This window comes from Globicephala melas, chromosome 14 (genome assembly GCF_963455315.2).
Source record: "Globicephala melas chromosome 14, mGloMel1.2, whole genome shotgun sequence".
NCBI classification, from domain to species: domain Eukaryota; kingdom Metazoa; phylum Chordata; class Mammalia; order Artiodactyla; family Delphinidae; genus Globicephala; species Globicephala melas.
In genome coordinates, this window is record NC_083327.1 from 14,321,437 (window position 1) to 14,341,048 (window position 19,612).

At 40.1% G+C, this 19,612-nt stretch overlaps 1 protein-coding gene across 3 annotated transcripts in view; it reads right to left on the minus strand.

Moving 5' to 3' along the window:
- LCA5 (lebercilin LCA5) overlaps positions 1 to 19,612 on the minus strand; it is a 160,063-nt gene that overhangs the window by 79,960 nt on the left and 60,491 nt on the right. For 2 of the 3 annotated variants that reach the window (XM_060283367.2, XM_060283368.2), the window contains exon 2: positions 3,649 to 3,724. The exons of the other annotated variant lie outside the window; for it this stretch is intronic. The gene's annotated coding sequence lies outside the window, so the exon portion shown is untranslated. The remainder of the gene's footprint in view (positions 1 to 3,648; positions 3,725 to 19,612) is intronic. 3 annotated transcript variants of the gene reach the window in all.

Genomic DNA, 19,612 nt, shown 5'->3' on the forward strand with positions numbered 1-19,612 from the left:
GGGACTCTTACCTCAGCCTGGTGGCCCAGATATGATTCCCAGAGGAAATAACTCTTGAATTAGAGCTTATGCCACATAAAGCTAACCAGAAATGGGAAGATAAATAAGGTAGAAATAAATCAGTATATCCCCAGGCAGGGCAGTATATGCCCAGAGGCAGGGCAAATCGTTTAGTAAACATCATGGGGGAGGGCATGGGGAAAGGTAGAGCATACACTGAGAGAGGGAGTAGCCCCTTCTCTCGCCAGTGTATGGTTGGATAGGAGGCAAAGGCTAGAGATGTTTAAATGCTTTTTTAAGCTTGTATTTAGTCCCAAACACCATAGGTAGTGACTGATGAATTTTTGGACTGATATGATTTGATCTGCACTTTAGATAGATTATCCCAGCAGGGTGAGACTAGAAGCAGAAAGGTCAGGTAAGACCTTTAAAACTTCAGGAAGGGGCTAGTAACATAGGCAAGAAATGAGGAGGGCCTGAATCAACTAATATTGATCAAGGGAGCAATATTGACCAATATCAAGTGAGCATCTTCTATTCCTGGCCCTAGACATACAGTTTTACATACTCACTTTAATCCTTGCCGCAACCCAATTTAATCCTTACTACGGCTCTGATATAGTATTATTTTTGTTATTTGTTTGTTACAAATGAAGCCTGGGGCTGAAAGAGGCTAAGTGTTTTGCCCAGGGTTACAGTTAGGAAATAGCAGAGTAGGGATTTAAATCCCTGTCTGACTCTAGGACCCGGGCTTTCAACCACCTGTTTTTGTGGTTTATTAATGAATTATCAAATCAATTTATGGTTTGTAATCACATTTTTTAATGGATATAGAGGAGAACAGAAAATACCAGAGTATTCTGTGTACAGAAAGGATAAATATCATTTTATGAAACTTCTGTTTCAGTGATTTTTATATATCTATTATGTGGTATTACTATGTCTCAAAGTAAAAAAAAAGAAAGTTTGAAAATGACTGTACTATGTTATACTGCAATTGTAGTAGGGAGAGAAAGAAAATGGGTGTGTATTACCTATGTTATAAGTTTGGGTGACTGATTGTATGTGAGAGGGTGATGGGGAAGAAGAATCCCAGGTTGACCCCAAATTCCTGGAGAAGACGCCTGGTACCCTTCACCAAAGACAGTGAGTACAGAAGGGCAAGTGTGAGATAAAGGACAGTAATAAATGGTTTGGGGACCATGTTTGAGATATCTTTGGGACATCCAGGTGAAAATGTAGACAGCATTTCTTAGGAAGTTAAACATACATTTATAACATGACCCAGTAATTTCGCCAAGGTATTTACACTAGAGATATAAAAAAAAATTCAAAAAATACTTAATCAATAGCATTTATAGCAGCGTTATTCATATTAGGCAAAACAGGAAACAACCCAAATATCCATTAACATGAGAATAATACTTTTAAATACAGTATTATCCTTACAATGTAATGCTGGTCATCAACAGAATTAACTACTGGTCAGCATGGATGAATTTCAAAGGTATAATGTTGAGCAGAAGAAGTCAGACACAAAAGCATATATTCTGTATATTTCCACTAACAATCAGTTAAAAAACAGGCGAAGTTCATCTTAACTGGTGAAAATCAGAACAGTAGACTATGGGGGTGGGGTAGGGATGGACTGGAAAGGAGTGAAAGAGTGATGTGAATATACTATATCTTGACTGAGGAGGTAGTTAAGAGTGTTTCCTTTATCAAAACTCATCAAAATTTATAATTAAGATAGGTGTTTTTCACTGTATGTGAACTTTACCTCAATTTTTTAAAATGGCTTAGTAAAAAACAAAGAAGAATAGATTGTTTTATATGATAGAAAAATCTAGAAGTAAACCCAGCTCCAAATATGGTTGGATCCAAGTGCTCAGTGTTATTGATATTAAATTTTTGTTTTCTCTTTGTCTCTTGCATGTACTTCTTTATGTGTAGGTTTTATGTCAGGCAGGCTTTCCCTGCCAAGTTTGACCACCAAAGCGCCAAACTTACATTCTATTCATCTAGCAACCCCGTAGGAAAAAGAACACCTCTTTTCTGATTGGTCCAGCAGAAATCCGGGTATTAACTCTGCTCGTAGCTGAACATGAACTAATTACTGTGGCCAAGTGGCTCCTTGGGGTGGGGAGGTGGAAAGGGTATGACCAAGTCACCTGTATTTTTATGTTCACCCAGAAGAGCTGAGAGAGGTGCTTCTCCAAAGGAAAACTGGAATGCCATTACTAGAAGAAGGAATACGGGACAAAACCAACAGATGTCCCCAAAAGTGATAATAATTTTATTCAAATAGGTTCGGATGGTCTGCTGTTTTTTAAAGTTCTTTTTAGAAAAGCACATGTAATTCTAAGATCCCCGGTCTGTAAATACAGATCAGATCAGCCAAATTTTGTTGTCCTTTGACCCCTTCTGACTTATAGTTGACCCTCCACGGTCAAAAGACTTCCCCACCAGTAATTTATGGGACTTCCCAGAGAGTGTCTCATACTTACAAACACCATTACCTTCAATGGTAATCCTTCTCAGGAGAGACAATAGGACCACTGCCCTATCATGGTTAGTCTCTCCCCTTTCTCTCCAGAACCCGGCAGTTTCCACTGGTGGCTGTTACTGATTCACTAAGTACCACCACTATGTCAGTGCCAAAGTTGAACTGGAATAGTGCCAGTTAAATGCCTACTGTTTCTCACCTCCTAGCCTGCCTTTCTGTATTCTATTATGTGATGCTGGTACTAGGACTTGGCTATCTGCATTTCCCAGACTCCCTTGTGAGTTGGCTCCCTGTCAGGTTCTGATAGCAGAAGGCACTGGGGAAAGTTTAGAAGGTTGGTGGTGAGCAGAGAGACATTCCTTCTTCGTGTCCCTGTTCCTATCAGTATTGCTCCAGCAGCAGAAGCAGTTGGCTCTAGTCTAACATGTCTTTTGCTGCTCCCAGGACTAGATACCTAGAGCTCTCTCCTCTGGGTGTAGATACCAGACCTGTGGGGCCTTCTCTCTGAGTCCCTAGGTTCTAGTGACCCCACCTCTGTGTTTATTCCTTTAATCCATAGAGGTAATTGCTTTTTGCAGTTACAAATATCTGGGTTATCCTTTGTGATCTTTCAGCCTTTCAACACCTGTGTACCAGTTCCCTGTATTAAATATGCTCATTTATTTTATTTTATTTATTTACTGCCACACAGCACGGCTTGAGGGATCTTAGTTCCCCGACCAGGGATTGAACCCACGGCCTCGGCAGTGAGAACATGAAGTCCTAACCACTGGACTGCCAGGGAATTCCCAAATACCCTCTATTTAAACCTAGTGCAGTTTCTATTTTCCCAACAGCATCCTGACCTAGTGTTCTAGAGCCAAGGTTTGGAGGCGAAAGTGATATGCCCCCTTCCCTATGTGTCACTCTCTGTTACGTGGGTCCCAGTTAAGTGTTTCTTGCTGTTATAGACTGAATGTTTGTGTCTCCCTGAAAATTCATATGTTGAAATCTAATCCCCAATGTGATGGTATTATGAAATGGGGCCTTTAGGAAGTGATCAGGTCATGAGGGTGGAGCTCTCACAAATGGGATTAGTGCTCTTGTAAGAAGAGGCCAGAAAGCTAGGACTCTGCCATGTGAGGCTACAATGAGACAGCTACCTGCAAGCCAGGAAGTGGGTTCTCACCAGACACCAGATCTGCTGCCATCTTGATCTTGACTTCTTAGCTTCCAGAACTGTGAGAAATAAATTAACGTTGTTTAAGCCACCCAGTCTATGGTACAGTATTTTTGTTATAGCAGCCCACACTGACTAAGACACTCATTATGCCCAGATGTTTTACATAATTTAATGAAACAGTGCTTTCATTTCTCTTGCCTTATCATACAAACACAGTAGGGAGCAGGACTGGCATGGATTTGAGTGCTGTAGTCAGACACTACCTTCTCTGACAGCTCTTGATCAAGGTAGATGTACTTTACCCTTTTCCCCTTGGAAAAGTTCTTTCCCGGGAGGATTCTGAGTCTATGGCTCAAGCTGAGATCCTCACAGCATGTAAGTATAGCATCTACCATTTATATGGTTCAGTACTGAGGCTGAGTTAACAGACTCAGTGCATACACAGAATATAAATGAGAAGACTGAGTGAATGTGCTCATTATTATGTTTGTAGCCTACACTATTACTTTACCTCCCCCTGCCCCACCCTCCAAAAACATATAAACAATAACAAAGAAAAAACTCCACAAAACTTTCCAAGGAGCAACTAACACAATGGGTGACCCAACACGCATTAAAATGCCTTGGAGTAGGATCTTAGATTTGTGTAGCATTTTGCATAGCACTTTCACAAAGATGACCTCATTTGATTTTAAAACAATCCTGAGAAATAGAAAGGGCAGATACTTTCCCCTTTCAATAGATGAGGAAACTGACCCCAAGGTTAAGTCAGATTTGTCTAATAGGCCCATAATGTGAGCCACATGTTTAATTTTAAACTGTCTACTACTCAGACTAAAATAAGTTTTAGACAATTCATTTAACATAATATATCCAAAGTATTATCATTTTCAACATGCAATTGATATTTGAAAATTATCAATGAGATATTTTTTTCTACTAAGACTTTGACACTTAAGTGTCTATTTTACAGTTACAACACATCTCAGACCAGCCACACTTCAAGTACTCAACAGTGGGTTGTGGCTGCCCTATTGGGCAATATAGGGTTAGACTATTTACCCAAACACATGTAATAAGGAAGGTAGTCAGCTTCTGAAAAGGGAAATAATAGTCTGAAAACTTAAAGACCTGAATTTTAGACATGACTCAGCCTCTTACTGGTTGTGGGATAGAGGACAAGGAATTCTTCTTCTTTAAAACAAAGCAAATGGCATTAATCACTTGTCTTTACTCTGTTCCCAGTCTTCCTCTTTCTCCCATACACACATCGGAACCCTTTCCTCAAGGGAAATCTTGAATGGAAAGCCAATATTTAAAACATAAGATGTGCTTCTCTGTTGAAGGAGGAATGCCAATGGGGAGGGAGGGGTACAAGTGGCTCACAACCTGTTTAGCATACACACGTGTTTGTGCATACACATGCACACACACACAGAGCATCTTCTGAGGGGACTTGGATGAACCCCTTGGGCATATTTGAAACCCTTGGAGGAAATCACCTCTAAGTTCTTCTCATTTTAAAGTCTATGATTCCATGGGTACAACTCCACTCAGGTATGGTTGACTCTTTCAGCCACTGTTTAGTTTAAGATTTAACCAAGAAAAAGAAAGTACTATTGTGAGTACAGTACAATCCGCAGACATCATTATATTTGTGTTTGACTCACATTTTTAGTTTCATAGAATCGTCAGTTTTCATAAATGGAAGGGAGTCTTTAAGATCAATTAGTCAAGTGGCTTTCTGATTATTTTCCCGTAGTAATAGAAGCTTCTTTTCAAACAGTAGGTTACACAGAAATCTAAAATATACTCTATGAGAAAAAGGAACCCTTCTACGCTGTTGACGGGAATGTAAATTGGTATAGCCACTATGGAAAACAGTATGGAGCTTCCTTATAAAACTAAAAATAGAGTTATCATATGATCCAGCAATCCCATTCCTGGGCATATATCCAGAGAAAACTATAATTTGAAAAGGTACATGCACCCCAATGTTCATGGCAGTACTATTTACAATAGCCAAGACATGGAAACAACCCGAGTGTCCATTGACAGATGAATGATTAAAGAAGATATGGTACATATATACAATGGAATAGTACTCAGCCGTAAAAAAGAATGAAATAATGCCATTTGCAGCAACATGGATGGACCTAGAGATTATCATACTAAATGAAGTAAGCCAGACAAAGACAAATATCATATGACACCATTTATATGTGGAATCTAAAAAAAAGAAAACACAAATGAGCTTATTTACAAAACAGAAAGAGACCCACAAACATAGAAAATAAACTTATGGTTACCAAAAGGGAAGGGGGGGTGGATAAATTAGGAGGATGGGATTTACATATATACACTACTATACATAAAATAGATAATCAACAAGGACCTACTGTATAGCACAAGGAACTCTACTCAACGTTATGTAATAATCTATAAGGGGAAAGAATCTGAAAAAGAATATATATATGTATAACTGAATCAGTGTGCTGTATACCTGAAACTAACATGATATTGTAAATCAACTATACTTCAATTTTAAATAAAGGAAAAAATATATATATATACTCTATGATAGAGTCAGGAGGATAGCTGTGCAAAGGGGAAGTGCATATGAGGATCTCCCAAACCCCTCCCAGAAGCAGGCCCCCAAGAATCCTCTCTCAAATCACCAGGGCAAACCAACACAGAATTTTAACAACCAAAGTTTAAGTCCAGTTCCAACCCCTTCATCCCATGAGGAAACTGAGGTCTTGTGAGATGCTTGGAGTCCCAGGACAAGCTGGTGTCAGAGCTGTCACAGAAACCAATCAATGACCTGCGAGAGCTCGCTGGTACTGGCTCCCAAGAGCCAACTGTTAACATTTTCAGAAGGTTTGTAAGCCAGCTGACATCAGGACAGTAGCCGGAAATCAGGCATGGCGAAAATATTTAAACCACAGAAATCAGCAAACACTACAAATCAGGGCTTTCCCCAGAGAACCGGTTGTTATACCTTGACCAGCACACCTCCCAATCCAGAGTTTCCAAGTCCAGGTCTTTATACGCTAGGCAGCAACCTGAGAATAAGATGCACTCGTTGTCGCTTTATAGGAAACAAAATTTTAAGTTAATAAAAAATTTTAAATAGTAAAAATTGTGTCTGTTCATGAAGAAGAACTTAATACCTAGCAATTTTTTTTTTTTTTTTTTTTTTTTTTTTTTGCGGTACACAGGCCTCTCACTGCTGTGGCCTCTCCCGTTGCGCAGCACAGGCTCCGGACGCGCAGGCTCAGCGGCCATGGCTCACGGGCCCAGCCGCTCCGCGGCATGTGGGATCTTCCCGGACCGGGGCACGAACCCGCGTCCCCTGCATCGGCAGGCGGACTCTCATCCACTGCGCCACCAGGGAAGCCCAATACCTAGCAATTTGTCTCAATATTTACCACTTTGTATTGTCCTGTGGGCACTGGTCCCATTGAGTCTTTTCAGCTGTTATTTGGAGATTTCAGCTACTTTGGGGATTGAGGTGTTTTTGTTCTTGTTTGTTTGTTTTGACAGAGCCGCGCGCGGCATGCGGGATCTTACTTCCCGGACCAGGGATCAAACCTGAGCCTCTGCGGAGTCTTAACCACTGGCCAGGCAAGTGAAACCTTTAGAACATTAGTTAAAATTAAAGTCTAAAAATAAAATAAGGAGAACAAATGAAACTATCGAAATTGCCGTTTGAGTAGCGAATGATCTGATATACCTCTTCTCAGTCTTCCTCTGGTTCTGTTTCTGGCTAAGAAGGTATTTAAAGGTCATTGTAAACAAACGCTGGTCTCCAAGCTTCTCAGCTGGCCTCGTGCCTCCACCTATTCAATCCTCCCAACCGAACTTCTGATTTATCATTTTAACAATAACCCATTCCCTCTGCCTCTTCCTCCCCTCCCTTCGTGGCTTTTCTTCCAGTCCTTTGTGGCTCCGCTCCCCTCCCTGGCTTGTCTGGACATGCTTGTGATGTCAGATGCCTGCACTTGAGCTGTCCTTTTGTATCCATGGTGATGGATGAAAAGTAAGCTGCTTTGCAGTGATTTGAACTTTAATCCGTTCAAATGATGCATGCTTTATTACTCAGGTGATTTTTTTTTCCCCAATACTTTTGGATCACTGAAATCTTGAATTATTAAAGAAGAATTAACATGCTTTCTCTTTTCTTTCTTTCCTTTTTTTTTTTTTAACCTTTTTTCCCTCCGTAAATTCGAAGAATCTTTTTGATCTCAGCAACTGCACTTTTTTCTTGATAATTAAATCAATAGGAAGATAATTTCAAAAATATGATTCCAAAGGAAAAGGAATTATAAAAGATATTTAAAGTTTCTTCTCACTACATGTATATAAGGAACTTATACTAGGTTAAGTAAAGTTTGGAGAGCCTACATAACACTGTAAGAAAAGGGAAACAGACTCACAGATATAGAGGACAAACTAGTGGTTTCCAGTTGGGAGAGGGAAAGGGGGTGGGGCAAGATAGGGGTAGGGGATTAAGAGGTACAAACTATTAGGTATAAAATAAGCTATAGGGATATATTGTACAACACAAGGAATATAGCCAATATTTTATAACAACTATAAATGGAGTATAACCTTTAAAAATCGTAAGTCACTATATTGTATACCTGTAACATATAATCCTGTACACCAACTATACTTCAATTTAAAAAAAAGAAAAAAAGAACAGAAAACAAACAAAAAAACCCATAAAAATCTGGCACTCAGTGATCAGTGTAACCAGAGGTGAGTAAGCCTTGGGGAAAATATTAATATCATATGAAATATCCAGAATAGGCAAGCTCAGAGAGACAGATAGTGGAACCGAGGTAATCAGCAGCCAAAGGGCAGGGAGAGAATGGGAGTTACTGTCTAATGGATACAGCATTTTTGTTTGAGATGATGAAACCTTCTGGAAATAAACAATGGTGATGGTTATACATTTGAATTTACTTACTGCCACTGAACTGTACACTTAAAATGGTAAATTTTAGGGCTTCCCTGGTGGCGCAGTGGTTGAGAGTCCGCCTGCCGATGCAGGGGACATGGGTTCATGCCCTAGTCCGGGAAGATCCCACATGCCGCGGAGCGGCTGGGCCCGTGAGCCATGGCCACTGAGCCTGCGCATCCGGAGCCTGTGCTCCGCAACGGGAGAGGCCACAACAGTGAGAGGCCCGCGTACCGCAAGAAAAAAAAAAAAAAGAAAGGTAAATTTTATATATATTTATGTGTATTTTGCTACAATTTTTAAAAATATTGCAATTCATGGCTGTTCTTATCCTTGGTGAAAGAAGTTTTAGTGAACTGGCATGGGCAGAAGCTAGTGATAGGTCACAATCTAACATTAGAGTTTAGGGAAGCTGACGTGCACAGGATGCCCTTCCTGAAAATTCAGAGGCAAAGCAGGACACCCAGGGCAAGTCCAGGCTGTGGATGAGCATCAGTAACAATGCAATTCACCACACCGGATCCTGAGATAAGAACGAGGGACCTGGCTGTGAAAGCTCAGGTAAGAAATCAGACAGCAGGGAGCAACAGCTTGTCAAAAGCATAGTGGCGGGCTTCCCTGGTGGCACAGTGGTTGGGAGTCCACCTGCCGATGCAGGAGACACGGGTTCGTGACCCGGTCCAGGAAGATCCCACATGCCGCGAAGCGGCTGGGCCTATGAGCCATGGCTGCTGAGCCTGCGCATCCGGAGTCTGTGCTCTGCAACGGGAGAGGCCACAGCAGGGAGAGGCCCGCGTACCGCAAAAACAAAAAAGGCATAGTGGCCAGTTGCCTGCTCCTAGTGACAGGACAAGAGTGGGGTTAAGGTCATGGTATCTGGACCAGGTAGAAGGTTAGGGAGAACAGGGTAGCCATTTCATAAGCTTTGGTCCAGTCTATAACACCCACATTAGTAACTGGGAACAGACACCAGGCAGACTCTGACACTAGGACAATACCTAAGACATTTAAGAAAACTGCAAGAGTTGAATGAATTGAGAAGACTTTTCTTTTCAGATAATAAAAATTAAATAATACAAATAGTAGGGTAAAAGTTATTAAACTTGAAAGTGTCTCTAGTCTTCCCCTTAACCACTTCCTGCTTAGTGACATGTTGCATGGGATTTTTTCCTGTTGGTCCAGAATTGTGGCTACTTCCCAAAGCTGAGATCATTCTCTAAAGAGCCATAAATAATTAGGACTCAAAACCTTCTACCAGCGCTTTTTAAAAAGTATAGAAGCAATCTTACCACTACCAACCACCACCCTAGGAAACCCCTTTCTTTGTCTTCACCTCACCAAAGGAAAGGCCTTTGGGCCTTTGGGCCTCACCAAAGGGGTGAGGGGAAGAAATCCAGGAGAACAATTCACAGGTAACTTGAAGAAGAGGAGACTAGCATCTTGCTCCCTGACTGACGCCTGCTAAGTTGCAGCCCCTTTGTAACTTTGTGCTGCCATTGGAATAAGGCATTTGAGATGGCTGTGGGAGTATCTTCCATTGTTTATGGGGCATGCCTAGAGACTAATGTCCATTTCTAGTCTAGAAATGTCTGAAGCTGAGAGTAGAAAAACCACTCCCAATAAGGCTTGAAGATACAGTGTGCCTAGAAGAAGGTGAAGGCTCCTGCCCCCAATCAGTTGGCCATGATTTTAAAGGACATGGCAGGGACACCCGAAGTCTCATTATTCCAGGGAAGGAGCGGAGAGTTAGAGGAGAAGCAGAAGAGCACGGAGGCAGATGTGTGGTAGACGCACAACCCATAGAAGCTGGGAGGGCAAACAGCTGGGCGACCTGAAGGAAGTCTAGTTTGCCCTTCTCTTCCCCACAGCAACAGAGGGGACCTGGGGAAAGCTGAGCATTGCCCCAAGGGACCCACACTTCACCTGTCTGGAGACCATCTCATCCTCTGAGGCATTGGTATCGGACAAGAACACGACGAACCAGAGAGAGACAAGTGATGTCTCCCCACCTGTGACCCATGGGCCATTCACAAAAGGAGGTGGATGCTGACCGCCTCCATTGTCCAGAACCAGTCTGTACAGCCTCCCCTACTTCTGTTGTGTTCAGAGTTCCAGCTTCTACTGTACGAGGGAAGGAAAAGAAATTGAATCAGAAATGAGACTGAAGGTTTAAAACTAGACTATACTTCAAAACCTGAAAGTAACCACAGTGTTATGGAATCTGTCCAAGATGTTAATCTGGAATTGAAGAGAGCACAGTTGAAAGCAGTGATACTGTTGTATTTTTGAATATTGAGACAGCTTAATTAACGTACAGAATCAAACTATGTACACAATTTTATACGTGATTTTTTTTACTTATAACAATTTTCTCATCATCTTAAAAAAATCTTCACATGCTCAAAAAACTTTATAAATATTATTTATAATAGCTGCATATTTCCATTTTACAGATATATCACGAGTTTTTAACCATTACTCTGTTGTAGGACATAGATGTTGCTTTCAAATTTGAATCATAATATTTTTTGTTCTTTTAATGTGATTATTATTATTATTATTTTTTACAGTATGTGGGCCTTTCACCGCTGTGGCCCCTCCCGCTGTGGAGCACAGGCTCCGGACGCGCAGTCCCAACGGCCATGGCTCACGGGCCCAGCCGCTCCGCGGCACGTGGGATCCTCCCGGACCGGGGTACGAACCCACGTCCCCTGCATCGGCAGGCAGACTCCCAACCACTGCGCCACCAGGGAAGCCCAATGTGATTATTTTTATCATTATTAAATATCCACTGACTACCTAGTAATTCATTAGAACAGTTTGGGATATCAGTAAGCCAGCCAGGAGTTTCGATGATGTGTTTACTAAGCTGGCAGCATTACACATTTTATCCTTCTAGTGTTTGCCAATTTGTGTGGAGCTGATGGCTGCAGTCCTACAGGATATAACATGTCTCTGCCTTTTAGAATATAAGCACCACAAGGGTGGGTGTTTGTCACTGTTTCATCCTCTGTCGTATGCCTGGTACCTTGAACAGGGCCCAATAAGGGAAGGCGCTGAATAAGTACTTAAAAATAAATTAATGTAGTTTTAAGTAGGAATGGGACATAATTACTCCTCAATTTCCCTTCAGTTTTTGCAGGGTGCATTTATGGGAACCACATAGGAGGCAGTTAGGATAAGAATGGATCTAACAGAAGAAAATGAGAGGAGGCAGAGCCACTAGCAGAAGACAGAGACGAAGGGGAAGAGGGAGCTTTGGGTCCTGGCATCTGAATAAATATCGACATGATCCTACGTGACGTGATCTTGTTTGTATTAAGATCTAAATTAAGTTAATTCAGTTAGTAAGATATTAGGTTTACCATAATATGGCTGAAACCACCCAATGCCATACAGGGGAAGTTATTCCTAGTGTTGCCAAGTGGTGGACTGAACATACACATCGAACCCCCTGCTCCCTGAAGTCCCAGGGAAATAACAGAAGAGCCATCACATAGATTTTTTAAAAATATTTTTGAAGATTAAAAACATAATATATCGGGCTTCCCTGGTGGCGCAGTGGTTGAGAGTCTGCCTGCCGATGCAGGGGACACGGGTTCGTGCCCTGGTCCGGGAAGATCCCACACGCCGCGGAGCGGCTGGGCCCGTGAGCCATGGCCGCTGAGCCTGCGCATCCGGAGCCTGTGCTCCACAACGGGAGAGGCCACAGCAGTGAGAGGCCTGCATACTACAAAAAAAAAAAAAAAAAAAAAAAACATAATATATCTCCGTGGGATGGAGATAGCTAGCAGCTGACCAGAAGTTTGCAGAAGTCCTAGAAGACAGAAACTAATTAGGATCAGACTGAAGGGGCAAAAAGAGTGAAAAACTACAGTCCAAAAGTTCATAGGTAAGAGGAGTCCTTTCTAAAGGAGGCCCAGAGAAATTCCAAGTTCAGAGGCAACACTGGCAAAAGTCAGTTCAGAATGGGGATATTATCAGTGTAACTAATTAAAGAAGTACTGAGAGGACTTCCCTGGTGGCGCAGTGGTTAAGAATCCGCCTGCCAATGCAGGGGACGTGGGTTCGATCCCTGGTCCGGGAAGATCCCACATGCTGCGGAGCAACTAAGCCCGTGCGCCACAACTACTGAGCCTGCGCTCTAGAGCTCGTGAGCCACAACTACTGAACCCCTAGAGCCTGTGCTCTGCCACAAGAGAAGCCACCGCAATGAGAAGCCCATGCACTGCAACGAAGAGTAGCCCCCGCTCACTGCAATTAGAGAAAGCCCGCGCGCAGCAACGAAAACCCAATGCAGCCAAAGATAAAAATAAATAAATAAATTTTAAAATAAATAAATAAGAAGTACTGAGACTGTTGGGTCCTCCCCACTCCCTTTTCCCTCTCTTTCCCCTGGGTTTATATTTCCAAACTCAACCTATAAACACAGCATGGAAGATCTCCTTAAAGCCACGAGACAATATCAACATTATAAATGTCAACAATTTAAAAAATTTAACAAACTCAGGAAGGACAAAGGCAGAGTATCCGTAGGTGTTCAATTTCCTCATCTTTCATGACAAGTTGATGAATACTACCTACAATTAATAAGTCAAGAAATACAAGTGATGCTGTACACCTGGAACTAACACAACATTGTAAATCAACTATACTTCAATTAAAAAAAAATTGTTTTTAAATTTTAAATAAAAAAAAAATAAAAGAAATAGAAGTGAAATGTATTATTTGAGGTTAATGAGTAACCACCACAAACAAACAAAAATCCCTTACAAACAGTGAGTGGACTACTGATGAAAATGATTATGCCCAGGAAGTGACACTTGGCATAGGAGGTGGGGGGAGTGGCAAGGAGTCTCAGAGAAGTTTGTATAATTTAAAAGGTTTTCTAAGTTTTTATATTGCTTTAATAAAAACAAATGTTTAAATGCTTAGTAAGAGGAAAACAGCAAAAATACACTAAAATGTTAATAGTGGTTGTTTTTGAATGATAAGAATTATGGACAATTTTGGATTTTCTACAATTCTACATTCCCCAAGCATCCTATCTCTATTTCTTCTGTCATAGAAAAAAAAATCATTATTAGGAAAATGTCATGCCTACCGTATAGCACAGGGAACTATACTCAATATTTTATAATAAGCCTACAAGGAAAAAGAATCTGAAAAAGAATAGAGATATATATACGTATAACTGAATCACTTTGCTGCACACCTGAAACTAATACAACATTGTAAATCAACTATACTTCAATAAAAAATAAAATTTAAAAAAAATTTAAATAAAAATTTTAACTAAAAATAAATTTAAAAAATTTTTAAAGATAAGAAAAAAATAGGCTCTCAAAACACACACACACAAAGTAATGACCATGAGCTTGCTGTAAAGTATTATACATGCAGATAAAGAATTTAAAATAACATGTATCTGAAGGGAGGAGGCCAAGAGGGAAGGCTGGACTTTGCAACTACCGGTAGCTGGAAGAGGCAAACACTGGACCTGAAGAGAGGAGGCTGGCACTGGTTTCAGAAAGGAATGATTTCTGCATGTACACAAAATGGAGGGTGTGACCAGCCATGGGTTTACTGAGCCACTCCTGGATTTTCCCCCACTGAGATCCTCTGCTTCTCTAGATTTTTCTGTAGGATGAGACATGCATATCCATTTCCCCCCCTTATTTAAAACAACCAAGAGAAAAACCTGACCACTGCAGAGACCACCAATGAGACCTTCCCCATTAGGACATACTCTTCCTGGAGCTGCTGCTTCCTGCTTTTGCACTGGCTGGTCCTGTCTCACACAAACCGGACATGATCTTACAGAGTTAGCTCCATGACCACCTGACGGCTGTTCCTACAAGTGGTCAAGTCAAGACCATGCAGGTTAAGGTCTTCTATGGGATGGTCACCACATATGGTGTGGTTAATGCAGAATATTATCAGAAAGTAACTGATTACCATAGTGGGTGCCTTTTCTAGCAGTTTCCATGCTGGCACAACTATCAGTGCCTCCAGCAAACCTGTCTTACTGGGACTTCAATGTCATGACCATGGCGTCTATCTCTGAGCCTTTCTTTTAATACTTTTTCTGCCAGTGTCCCAGAAGAGCATATTCTTTCATGCAAAATCCAGCAAAGATTTTCTACAAAAGTCAGTAGTCAAAGATGCAGTGTTAATTGAACATCAAAAGGGAAGCATGTCAGCCTACTACAAAGAGGCCCTTTAGAAATGTCTAGCATTTCAAGGCACCCTGATGAAGGCCAATTGAGAATATTTTTGCAATGTTTCAAAATTTGAAGGACTGTTATGTTTTTCCCCCATTGCCAAGACTTCATTTATTTTTAATTTTTTATTAAGGTATACTTGATGTACAACATTATGTAAGTTTCAGGTGTACAACATAGTGATTCACAATTTTTAAAGGTTTTACTCCATTTATAGTTTATAAAATAATGGGGACTGTTACTTTTTTGAAGGACTTTTTTACTGATCCTCTGGTGTGCTTTTTTCATTGCAGGCTATAAAGAGATTTTAAATTATGTGCAAGTTCTTAGGAGTTACAAAGCCTCACCCCTCAAATTCTTTGCTATATAATGGAGCAGTAGAAGTTATTGAAATACTAAGGGAGTCATGACTACCTTCTCAGTGGTTTATCTAAATGTCAGCTGGGATTCTTTTGGCCAAGATCTTGTTTCTCAAAGTGGAGTCCACAAACAAGCAGTGTCAGTATCTCTGCACATCACTTAGAATCTCAGGTCCCACCCCAGACCTACAGAATAAAAACCTTCATCCAGGTGATTTGTACGCACAGTAAAGTTTGAAAAGTACTGGTTTAGGAGAATCCAAGCCTGCTTTGGGAATGTTCTCAGCTGTCAAAACAGACAATCTACATCTATGAATTTTACGACTAACTTCTGGGCGTGCTCTAATGGTTACTTGATATTTAAAATAGGTTACATGATTCTCATAATGATTGCAGTATTTCAGATTGCAGTTAGTCTAAGCATGAGATGCTACGCCAAAAGACGTGCAATCAACCCTCATTGCCTTGGTGATTCAGACTCTTTTAATTGTGCTGCAGTAGACCAGAGAGACTCCCATCTCCCAAAGAGTATTCAGTTTGGGTATGGAAGCCACTTCTCAGTCACTGCTGGAATTTTCCTTTGAGAAGCATTTATAGAGTCTAAACAACCAAGTGAAGAAAGAAAAGGTGGAGTTCATAGCTGATGCAAGTCAAGCAACAAAGTTCTAGTTTTACCATCTAATCTGCCATGGCCGCTGAGTTCGTACCTGCCAGTCCCAATGTCTCTCTGATCAAAATTACAGAATGTTGAGGAAGAGAGTGTTTGTATGTTTTCTTACACGTGGAAATATTTTGCAAGACTGGATTCTAATGAATCTCTTCAAAATCACAACAAAACCTCAGTTTTAGACAAGATACACACATGTTCAGAAGAACCGAGTGCAAAAGAAAAAGTTTACCATCTAAATAAAGATAATCCGGGCTTCCCTGGTGGCGCAGTGGTTGAGAGTCCGCCTGCTGATGCAGGGGACACGGGTTCGTGCCCTGGTCCGGGAAGATCCCACATGCCGCGGAGCGGCTGGGCCCGTGAGCCATGGCCGCTGAGCCTGCGCGTCCGGAGCCTGTGCTCCGCAACGGGAGGGGCCACAGCAGGGAGGGACCACAGCAGGGAGAGGCCCGTGTACCGCAAAAAAAAAAAAAAGCTAATCCATACTTGTGGCCCAGTGAAAAGAAGGGACCCAAAAATTCAGTGTATGTTTTGGTTTGTTCGGTTTCTTTTTTTTTTTTTTTTACCACGTGCACAAGCATGCAAACATGATATATCAAAAATAAGAACGGTGACTTTTGCAGCCATGTTGGACAGAAGCCATCAGAATACCAAAGATCCTGGATGACTTAATCTTGTAACACGGAGCCATTTTCCTTCCTCTTCCATTAAGTATCTTTGATAATGAACAGGTTTCTGAGAAAATTATAAGGTCTGGTCCCATTTTTTAAGGACTCTTCTTCATTCTGAAGAAATGCTACAGTTATTGTTCAGAAGCTATTATTTATCATGCATTTCTTAATGGTCATTTTAAATTATGTGGTCAATTAAGCTGTGTTGAGCTCATGAGTATAATTTTCAATGGCCTTTGAAGAGGCAGATGACCTGTCTTTCCCTCTTATTTCTCCTGTTGTGACCATAGTAGGTATATTAATACTGTGTCATTATGATAGCTGTCTAATGTATAACAAAAAATTAAATAGGAGTTTCTGGAAGTGTCTAGAAGCTTTTTGTATATAAGAAATTCCAGGGGTGGGAGAGAGAGACAAAATTTTTAAATCACAAAGTTTGCGCTAAGGACATAATACGTGCAAAAATATTAATAGAGCCTTTCTAAACTTCTTTTGACAAGTTCTACTGACAGTCATTTGAGAATTCTTGTTTCTGGAGGATTCTTTGAAAGTCAATAGAGATTTATTGAGGAGTCTGCAACAGGGAATAAAGAATGCTGACTTGAAATTTGTAAGTCAAATGTACTTTCCTCTCAATCCTAAAATTCAGTCCATCAGAGTATAAGTCAAAAATATAAAATGGAATAACTTTCCTACTGCAGTGTGGTGTGGTTAATAGCACAGACTTTGAGGTCAGAGGTCAGAGAAACTTGGCTCTGTCACTCAGAAGCTGCAAACTGGGGCAAGTTACCCAAATGCTCTTAAGTTTTAGCTTCCTTACTTGTAAAATGGAAACCAAAATGTCCACTTCCTCAGACTTTTTTGAAAATTAAATAACATAATTGTTTAGTAAACCCCAAGTAAAACCTCAGTGAACATAGGTATTATTATATTTTTATTAGGTACCTGGCAATATCTAGTTGGACAATGAAAGAGATAGATATTATTATATAGATAAATATTGTTATTACAGATATTGTTATCAGATATCTACCAATATCTGGCTAGATAATGTAGAAGACAAGATAGTTCATTCACAATAGTTACATTTCATGACCTACATAAAGAAAAAGCTAAAAATATACCATGTCCCTGGAAAGGAAAACTGAATAATTTAAAGGTGTCAAATCATCCCAAATTGATTTATAGGCTCACTGATAGTGCAAAACCATTTAAAAATTTTTTTCAAAAGGATCTTAAAACATATTTAGATGAATAAACATGCAAAGTAAGTTTAAAAATGAAAAATAATAATTATGAGGAGAAATATAACATGTTCAAACATTAAAATGTTAGAGTCCTACCACAATTTTTATAATAGTACTAACACAAATTAAAATATATGATAAGGAAAACTTCTCAAATCAAAAAAAAGAAAGAGGGGCTTCCCTGGTGGCGCAGTGGTTGAGAGTCCGCCTGCCGATGCAGGGGACACGGGTTCGTGCCCCGGTCTGGGAAGATCCCACATGCCGCGGAGCGGCTGGGCCCGTGAGCCATGGCCGCTGAGCCTGTGCGTCCGGAGCCTGTGCTCCGCAGCGGGAGAGGCCACAACAGTGAGAGGCCTGCGTACCGCAAAAAAAATAAAAGAATTATTCATTAAATGACTCTAGGGAAAGTCACGGGCTTAGAGATAATTATTTATAACCCATACCTTATACTATTTGATTAAATGCATATCAAATGAATTTACGAATTAAATGTAAAATTCAAAATATAAAAAGCAAGCATAAAATGAAATATTTATCAGATTTCTGCAAGGAGGAAGCTTTCTAAAATTAAAAATAGTGAAACAAGTAAACATATAAACAAAAGATATGAATAGACAGTTGCCCAAAGAGAAATTAATGCATGTTAGAAATATAGAAAAGTCTAACGTCATTAGAAGGCTTTAAAATTTTTTCAGAATGAAATGATTAAATCCAAGTAGATTCGATTTTCATCCCTCCACTTATTTCTTATTTCAAGAATAAAAATACTGAATGCTGGTAAGGAGGTATTAAAACAGGCACTCTCAGACTCTCTGGTAGTATAAACTGGTTTAAACCATTTTGTTAGTAGTACATCAAAAATCTTAAAATGACGGTATCTCTCAACCCAATAATTCCACTTTTAGAATTATTCTCCTTGAAGAAATTCCTATATACAAAACTTGTAATGTGCAAATGTACAATAATCACAAAAATATTTAAAAAAGAAAATTGAAGATACCATAAATAGTAATGTGATTAAATATCATGGTATATGATTAAACTTTGGAAACACTAAAAATGTAAAATTTACAATGAGGAGAGGAAATAATATGATAATTTTTAAAAAGAAACAAACTTCAATACAAAAGCATAATAAATGTGCAAAAATATTAACTGTTTCTGGATGATGGAACTACTGGAATTTTCTGTATTTGTTTTTTTTTAATATATGTTCTGATCTGTCTATTATGAACATGTTTAACTTTTATGATTAGAAAAAGATAAAGTACTTCTGAAAACTCAGAAAGTAACATATTTGTTTTTGTAACAATTCATGCTTTTCTGCCTATGTGAGAAATATATAAAATAACAATTGCCAATTTATATTTCTTCCCGGACCACATGCATAATTATAGACTCCTAGGTGTCCAAGTAGAATGCTATTATATACATTGCAATAAACTTTGATTAAGAAACATGATTTGGGGCTTCCCTGGTGGCGCAGTGGTTGAGAGTCCGCCTGCCGATGCAGGGGACGCGGGTTCGTGCCCCGGTCTGGGAGGATCCCACATGCCGCGGAGCGGCTGGGCCCGTGAGCCATGGCCGCTGGGCCTGCGCGTCCTGAGCCTGTGCTCCGCAGCGGGAGAGGCCACAGCAGTGAGAGGCCCGCGTACCGCAAAAAAAAAAAAAAAACATGATTTGTTTGTTTAATCAGCAGATATAAAAGAGTACCTGCAATTTATATTTATAATATTTTATAGATAACTTCAAAATTAAATCATGATAAATAAGATGATTGGGAAAAGATACACAGAATTATAATGTGAGT